Source organism: Etheostoma spectabile, chromosome 2 (genome assembly GCF_008692095.1).
Source record: "Etheostoma spectabile isolate EspeVRDwgs_2016 chromosome 2, UIUC_Espe_1.0, whole genome shotgun sequence".
NCBI classification, from domain to species: Eukaryota; Metazoa; Chordata; class Actinopteri; order Perciformes; family Percidae; genus Etheostoma; species Etheostoma spectabile.
This window is the reverse complement of record NC_045734.1, coordinates 14,417,133-14,425,413: the sequence shown is the minus strand read 5'-3', so window position 1 is coordinate 14,425,413 and position 8,281 is coordinate 14,417,133. Positions and strand designations below refer to the sequence as shown.

General features: G+C 40.1%; 1 protein-coding gene and 1 long non-coding RNA gene across 3 annotated transcripts in view; one reads left to right on the top strand and one right to left on the bottom strand.

Annotated features, from left to right (window-relative positions):
* klhl5 (kelch-like family member 5) overlaps positions 1–8,281 on the top strand; it is a 49,901-nt gene that overhangs the window by 7,873 nt on the left and 33,747 nt on the right. The window lies entirely within an intron of this gene.
* Positions 5,393–8,281, bottom strand: part of LOC116703248 (uncharacterized) — a 7,785-nt gene continuing 4,896 nt past the window's right edge. Inside the window, exons 2-3 of the long non-coding RNA XR_004335377.1 lie at positions 5,681–5,743; positions 5,393–5,552 (exon numbers count right to left, since the gene is read on the bottom strand). This is a non-coding gene — a long non-coding RNA (uncharacterized LOC116703248). The remainder of the gene's footprint in view (positions 5,553–5,680; positions 5,744–8,281) is intronic.

The window sequence follows — 8,281 nt, the reverse complement described above, 5'->3', positions numbered from 1 at the left end:
ACACACACACACACACACACACACACACTCTCTTCTGTCATCTGATGATTTCATTAATTTTCTCACTTTCTCAATAATCCAGATGCAAGCTCCCTCATGCTAAAATATGAAGTACCAAGGGCCAGTTATGAGATGATTAATGTTCCTTTTATCCTGCACTTAGCCACAGACTTCCTTTTGGATGTTTTAAGCCAAACAGTCCACAGTTTTAGAGGTTTAAATGGAAGTAACCTAAGCATGACAATAATTTCAAACCACCCTTAAACACTCTGTAAAAGAAAATTTCAATTCTTATGATTGTCACCATTCTGACTATGGGTCACGCTAAACATGCACATCGTAGCAAACAATGAAAGCTTCCAAAACCTTCACAAATGAAATTCAAATTTACATTTCTGGTAAATTGTCTTGCAGGACGGTCTTCTGCTGCTTCTTTTTGTCTTTAATCCTCCATTAGATTTGTCTATTTCCTCAAATGTATATATATGCTCTGATTTGAATAGTCAACTATCAAAGTGTAATATACCATGGAATAACCAGCTATACACTTTTTTATGTCCTTAGAGGACATTAACAGAAACAAACCTGATCTCAGTTGCTACTTCTTAGCATGCACAGAGGCTACATCAACAGCATCCCACACCCTCACACATGTAAACATATTAGTGTGTTCAGATAAGCATGCAGCTGTTTGGTTTGTGGCTAGTTGCCCCTGTAGCTCATTTCTGTAGGTATTTTCTGTCGGTATTAGGGAAGAGTGTTTAACATTTTGATTTTTGTAATTTTGAGATTTATCCAGAAAGCTTTAGGACATCCATTATTTTACTGGAGTCTGTGTTCTTACAATGGAAGTGAGGAGTGGAAAATGAGCATGACCTAGTATTCAAGATGGACATAATTATGTGAATAAGACCCCGTTTGGAAAATACAAGACCTTTATTTGAATTGAGTTATTTTTGTCATTTAATTTGTTTAAATGTCTGAAAGCATTTAAGAGGCAGTTTTGCCTTTTCAATAATATGTTTTCAGATGTGTATTTGGTCACTGGTTACACAGGTGTGATAATACTGCCAGCAGTAAAAGAACTAGTAATCAAAGATAAACTGATGCTGAACATGTGAAGGGGATGGTCGCCTCATGCTGGCTGCTCCTTTTCTAATCCATCCTGTCTGTTTTCTTTCTACTTTAGAACGGCCAAAATAAAACAATAAGGTATCATTTTCTGACACTCACACCAAGTGAAGAATTGATCAACGGATGAAGTGTTTACTGGCTGACTAATTACTTTAAAATTGTGACTGGTGTATCGTGATTGGTTTAACAACTGGGCTGACATTTAGGCACAGAAGCAGCCAGAATCGTAGTTATTGATTGCTATTATATTATTCATTGCTCACATTTTAATTCTCCTCTTTTACTTCTCTTATTCGATTTCTCTCTGTACAAGCCTGTTCTGTTCCCTCTGTGTCCCTCTGTTGTCTTATAGGTTTATGGCTCAATGATCGGTTGGAGGAGGGGTTAAGGTGACCTTCCTTGGACCAACCAATCTCAGAGCTTGCTGGAAATAGTGCTGCCTTGAATAACAGAAGAATCTTTGTGTGTGTGTTTTAAGAGTCACCTCCATCTGTGTGTGTGTGTGTGTGTGTGTGTGTGTGTGTGTGTGTGTGTGTGTGTGTGTGTGTTTGGGTGTTGTTTTTGTTGTTCATCATCTTTCTTCAGGCTTCACACACCTTTTTTTTTCTGTCATTGGTTGGCAGTCTGGCAGATTTCACAGCTAGGTTAAGGTCTAAGGTCTTAAGGGCTGAGGCCTATATCCATTAAGGTTAATCATATTGCATGCCTCCCGGAAGTGTAAATATAATAAGTAAACCCACAAAAGTGACTTAAACCTATTCTGTGTTGCAAGAATATGGAGAGTTGTTTAAGATGACAAAATTACGGTGACAGAGAGCTCAACCCAACCTTGATGTGCATCAATTAATATTCTCCCATTAAAGGTGCTCTAAGTGATGTTGGGTGACGTTACTTCTTGTAGACGTTCAAAGTATTAAAACAAAAAAAAGAGACTAGCTTGCCCCTTTCTCCTCCTCATCTTGTCCCCTCCCTTCTGTGCTAACCCACCAACAAATCCTTCTTGTCGGTTATTGGCTAGAGCGCTGGAACACTGTTTGTGTAAGCTTCGTGGTGCAGGTGGGCACAGTTTGTTTTTGTTGCCGTTTGTAGACTCTGGGCTGTCTACAGTTTTTTACAGTGGGTTCTGGGGACAGGCAGCTTGCGGACAGTGAAGAGATGTTTGCTGTATGTGACAACAAATGTTGTAGCCTAAAACATGCGTGACATCACTTAGAGCACTATATATATATATATATATATATATATATATATATATATATATACTATAAATATTTAACTATAGTCTTGCATTGCCAGACCTATCATCACAGGCTGTGGAGTAAGGTTTGGGATAAGAGGTTGTTTGTAAATGATTTAAAGAAATGCAATCGTCTTGGGTGGCGGAAAGCTCCAGACACAGAGATGGTGGCACTGCAAAATAGTCTCAGGAAGGATCTTTTTTTTGTTGGAACTAACGTGTGCTATTTAAATTAGCTGGATATGGTTAATATCCAGGTAATATATATGGTTAAACTTAATTTGATCTTACCAGTGTATTGCCTTGTGTATTTTGTCCCTAGCAATCCTCTCCAATCAGTACCAAAACCTCCAAGTTAGATAGTAAATGCCGTAAACATATTTTTGTAAATCTTTACAATCATTACCCATAAGAACCAAGCAGGCATGCGTTGTTGCACATTCCAAAAAATTCTTCAAAACTTGCCATTTTCAATTCTCATTTGGTCCCTTGACAAGGTGGCAGGTAAATTGACCGTTTTACCCGCCAATGGCAAAATTCCCCCACATTTGGCGCATGGTCAGGTGTTAATTTCAGGCCTTGGCCCCGCCCACTGCAGAGAACTGACAGGAAACAGCAGCTGCTTTCAGCAACTCAGAGTGAAAAATTGACTTTGACGTTAAAATGTATACAGGTTGGAAAGACAGCCTGAAATGTTTTCGCTTTACGTTTTGTTAGTAAATATGAGCTGTTCGCATTACACATGTCTTGTCTTCATATCAGAAACAAGGAAATGAATTTGGCGACGTACGTGCGTTATGTCAACCCGCTCTCACTCCCACGTGGTCAGTGGCTCTCAACGTTACATACTGATTCAAAGTCTGGCACTTCAGACTGCTGTGATTGGCTGGAATCACAGGAAACTCCGGTTATTGGTAAAATTTGCGGTAAAGTTGGGGTGATTGGTCAAAATTGCGAGTCGCACTGAATTCCCAATGATTGGTTGAATATGCATGAATTGTTATGATCGTGAAATCGCGAATACCTGGAGGGACTGTTTAGCCTCTTCAACTGGCAAAACAATTCAACAAAGGCTGCTTTAAGTTGCTGTATAAAACAACTTGCTCAACAAAATACTTTTGAACATTTCAAAGTCTCTGACCTCTAACTCAGGTTCATAATATAAATATTTCACTTATTTGGAGAAACTCTGACAAGTAGTAAGGAAAAAACATCTCAACGTGATCTTTCAACCAGAACACAAACACCTCAGTGATGTTGCCACAGATGTGTATCATTAATTTTATTTTGTAAACTCTTGTTCCATTCTACTTTAATGGATGCCTCAGTTTTCTTGACATTTCACAATAATGTTTCAAAGCTTTTAGACCTGTGTATCATCTCAATTAATTTATTACAGTATTGAGGAACTAATGGTACCAACATCTCTCCCCCCCACCCCTCAAACTGCTAGTCACTCTCTCTTTTTCATAGGAGCGATGGGCTGTGATTGGCCTGTGGCAGCAGGGCAGAGTAAATTATTAAGACCTCTTTATTTGGCAGTTGTTCCCTCTCTCCCTTTCCATCACTCTCTCCCTCGCGTTTTCTACTTCCTCTCCTCTCTCAACACTCAGACAAATTAGAAAGAGAGTGAACAGGATAAAAAGGCACTGCAGCATTAGGGTAAATTTGCAGAAAGGGAAAATAACAGAAAATGTTGTTGGTGGAAGTCGACAGAAATGGAAAAGGAATGTGAATAGGAAAATAGGAAAGAGAGAGTGAGAGAGAGAGAGAGAGTGCTGACGAATTGCACAGCAAGCACTTTGCTCTCTTCCTCCTGCCACCTGACCTGCAAAGACCTGAGTGCATCCTGCAAGAGCAAACACGCCTCCTTTATACCTACGAATAGACAACATTGGGTGTCTGTGTGTGTGTGTGTGTGTGTGTGTGTGTGTGTGTGTGTGTGTGTGTGTGTGTGTGTTGGGCGCGCGCGCGGGCGCCGATGTATGTGCTTGCAAACTAAAGAGAGAGTTGAGTGTCATTAGAGAGCTGTTAAACTGCTAAATGGGTGAGGGTGGAGAGAAAGGAAGAGAGAGGAAGAGAGACAGTTAGTGACGGAGAAAGAGAGTAGAAAGAAAAAAAATGAATTGTTTTCATGTCCATCAATAATTCAGGATGTGTATTATATCCTGTTGTGTGGAGCGGCAAACTTCATGCCTCAGCGATTTTAGCAGCAGCAAATAACCCGACCCGCGCTGTGCGCGCGCACACACACACGCACACACCCACAACCAGAAAGATTAGTGATCGTTTGTGTCATTTTGCACACAGAGGTGTAACTTATGTAAATATGAGATTCTTGCTGTGAGAAATTCTGACTTCTAAAAAATAAATGGGTGGGTTATTATTAGTGTACTTTGTTTTCTCATTTGCTCTTTCGAATCTACCAGCACCTGCTTAACTCTACACTGCTCTTCCATAAAACATAATTGCACCATCTTTTTGTGCTGATGGCAGCTATCTTAATCTTCTGACTTTCTCTTCTTCGGGAGATAACTTTGGTCTTTAAAACTGCTCTAATAACTATTTTCAATAGATATATACAATGGACAAAAGGACTATGCCTATTTAATGCAAATGTTGCACTGTGTCTGCATGTGTGTAAAAAAGGCAACATAATCTGTTTCTGCAGGTTTTAAGTGGACATCATGCTTGTGCACGTACATTTACGTATCGGGAGTGTACCAACCCACAAACTGTGAAATAAGACAACGCACTCAGTTTTTGTGGTCTGCCTATAGGGTAGATGCATGTATATTCATATTCAGATGGACTGTATGAGAAAAATAATGTTTTTTTTAACATTAAACCATGTAAACATCTTCTAGTAGAACCCAAAATACAAGCATGAACCTGAAAATGAGCATAAGATGTCTCATTTAAGGCTGAGCTTAATCAAGTCAAGTCAATGTGTTTAAAGAGCATTTAAACACAAAAAAACATGCTGACCAAAGTGCTGAAAAATCAAATACATTTAATCAGGCCGTGTTGATTTATTGATTGAAATAAAACTGAGGGAGTAATAGTATGATGTGAAGTTGTGATAATAGATGGAGAAGACTTGACAGTACAGGATGAACTGTTCCACAGTCTGAGAGCAGCAGAAGAAAGGTCTTGATCATCTTTGCACTTTTACTGGGCCCTGGAATGGCAAAGAGGAACTGATCAGAAGTTCTGAGGTATAAGCATTTGCAAATCAATGCAATGCTTTGAAAACAAATAAAGTAATATTAATCAATTTATTCTTTCACTGGTAAAAGAAAAGATTACAGGGGAGATATCTTCTCTGCTCTTGGTCGCAGTGAGGAGCCTCACTGCTACATTGTAGATGGGCTGTAATGAAAACAATAAGGAAGTATATTCTTTAGTAGTAGATATATTGTTGATATTGTTGGATGGATTCAAGTAGCCGTTGTTATACTGTTTTTGCTGCTGGTGTTAAAGGGTGCAGTGCAATTTGTTGGGGGTTATATAATCTCATAACATCTACACACAAACTTATGTTTGTCCTGCAGTAGCAGAATTAAATTAAGAGTTGAACAGGTGCACACAACACGGGTAAATGTCAGGCCCCAGCTGTTTAATGGCTGCCTCTGCTCACAAAAGATGTAAGCTATATGTTGGTCTGTGTTTGGGTGGGAGCTGATAGCACTAGAAGTATGACTAGACTGGATAAGAGCCAGAAGCCATTGCCTTCAGCTACAACTGCTCCCATCATCATCATCCTCCTCTTCATGCTTAACCAATGCACAGCTGACAAATGGTTAAATTTGGCAGTTTGCATCATCCATTCTCCCATCCTTTTTTCTACTCTTGGGGAATTAGAGGAAACAGAACTATAAGCCAGACCATAGCCATTAAGCATTTCGTGTGTGTGCGTGCGTGCGTGCGTGCGTGCATGCGTGCGTATGTGCGTGCATGCATGCGTGTGTGTAAGTGGTGTGTGTGTGTGTGTGTGTGTGTGTGTGTGTGTGTGTGTGTGTGTGTGTGTGTACACAGGTGATGTGTTTTAAGGCAAAATGTGAAATTACAGAATAAGGATGGATCAAGTAATTGGACAGTGTGGTCACACTCGGACAGGTGTGTGTGTGTGTGTGTGTGTGTGTGTGTGTGTGCGTGTGCGTGTTTTCTCTGCCTTGTAGGGAAATTACATCTTTTTCTCTCTACGTTTGTGTTGAATAAAACATGGCAGTAAAAGTGTGTCAAAGTCTCAGAGAGACTCTGTGCAGAGAGAGCCAGATGGAAGGTTTCTGCTCCAGTATATGATCAGATAGAAAATGTGCATGTGCCTCCCTCTGTCAGGGAAAAGCGTAAATGTAATTGTGGACAGTTTGGGTGCTTTTTATCCTTGGCCGCTCTATTCCCATCTCTCGGATGACACAGGCTTTCGTTTTTCTTCTCTCTGCCTCAATGTTTTTCTTTCTTGCTTTCCCTCCCACTCATTAGATTCTGCTGTACCTGCACTCAAAAACCTCCTAGTTGCACACACAAGACACCTAATTAACGCAGGTCTTTCTCACACAGTACATCCATCTCTTGATGGGGGGAGAATAGCAAAAGAAATGAGAGAACAATTGTAATGGATGGGAGAGAAGTGGAGGAGGAAATTAGTAAATGGACAGAGGAGGTTATTACAGGATGGGATCAAAAGAGGAACTGAAAAGAAAAGCCAGCATTAAAGAAATGGACTTGACGCTCCACTGTTCAGTGGGCTGAGGCACCGTTTGCTCTGATTGTGGCGAGATTGAATCCTTGTGAAATTCAATGCATAGTTTTCCGTCTGATGAATGTGATGAAAAAAGGTAGGGTGGGGGATGCGCAGCCATATGAGGAATCTTAAAATTTGCTGATGACTGATGTTGAGTATCTTTCATTCTTTCATCTATTATATTAGTTACTTCTCTGGAAACTGGGACTTACGACACTTTACCTATGTACACACACACGCAGTAGTTCTATACATTTGAGGACCCTCATTAACATTATGGATTCCCTAGCCCCATTCCCTAGTCCCCACCATGTTAACAGGACTTTGGGAGTACTACTCTAAGTGTGGAAAAAAATCCAGAGGGAGAGAAAAGAAATGTGCTAAATTGTCTAAATTGATGTCACTTAAGCTTCGGATGAGTCTGAAGAGAGAAAAAAAATGTGTTATCTGTTGGTATGTAGTTAGAAAGAAGTGATGTTACCATACCTATAGCCTGCTCCTCATCTCTGCTCAACGCTACATTTGCTGCTACTAGCATAACATACACAAATCTCCAAAATAACTGCAATGTGTGTTGCATTGTGGGTAATGTATGCTCCAGCCTGCAAAATTGTCAGCACTGCCAAAGTCTAAAACTAAAATTGGTCCTAACAAAGATAGACATAGACACACACACACACTTTTGTGCTTCCACCCTGCAAGCCTCTATGCCCATGTAAAATTAATTTCTGTTGAATAACATTGAATATTGTGCCTCCAGATCAATTTTATTGCACTCATGCACACACAAACACAAACACACACTCCCTCCTTCTCATTCATATGTTGGGAAGATCTGAAGTGTTGATGTAAAGAGGTAATTATTTGCTTGGCCAGTCTGAGCCAGCTCTGAGTCTCAAGGACAGACTCGTCTGCAGCTTCAGTAGAAACCAACTCTGTGATTACGGAATCAGGCAGTGAGCGTGTGTATAAGCATGTGTGCATGTGTTTTTGTCTGTGTCGTGAAGGGGCTGTGACTTAAATCAAAGTGTGTCCTTTTTATTTTGTGTGCATGCACCCAGAATGTATAGTGGATGTATATGAGAACACAAACTTCCATTGCACACAATCACCAATGGACAAATTAGTGTGAACCTTATTTCAGCAGTGTGTGTGTGTGTGTG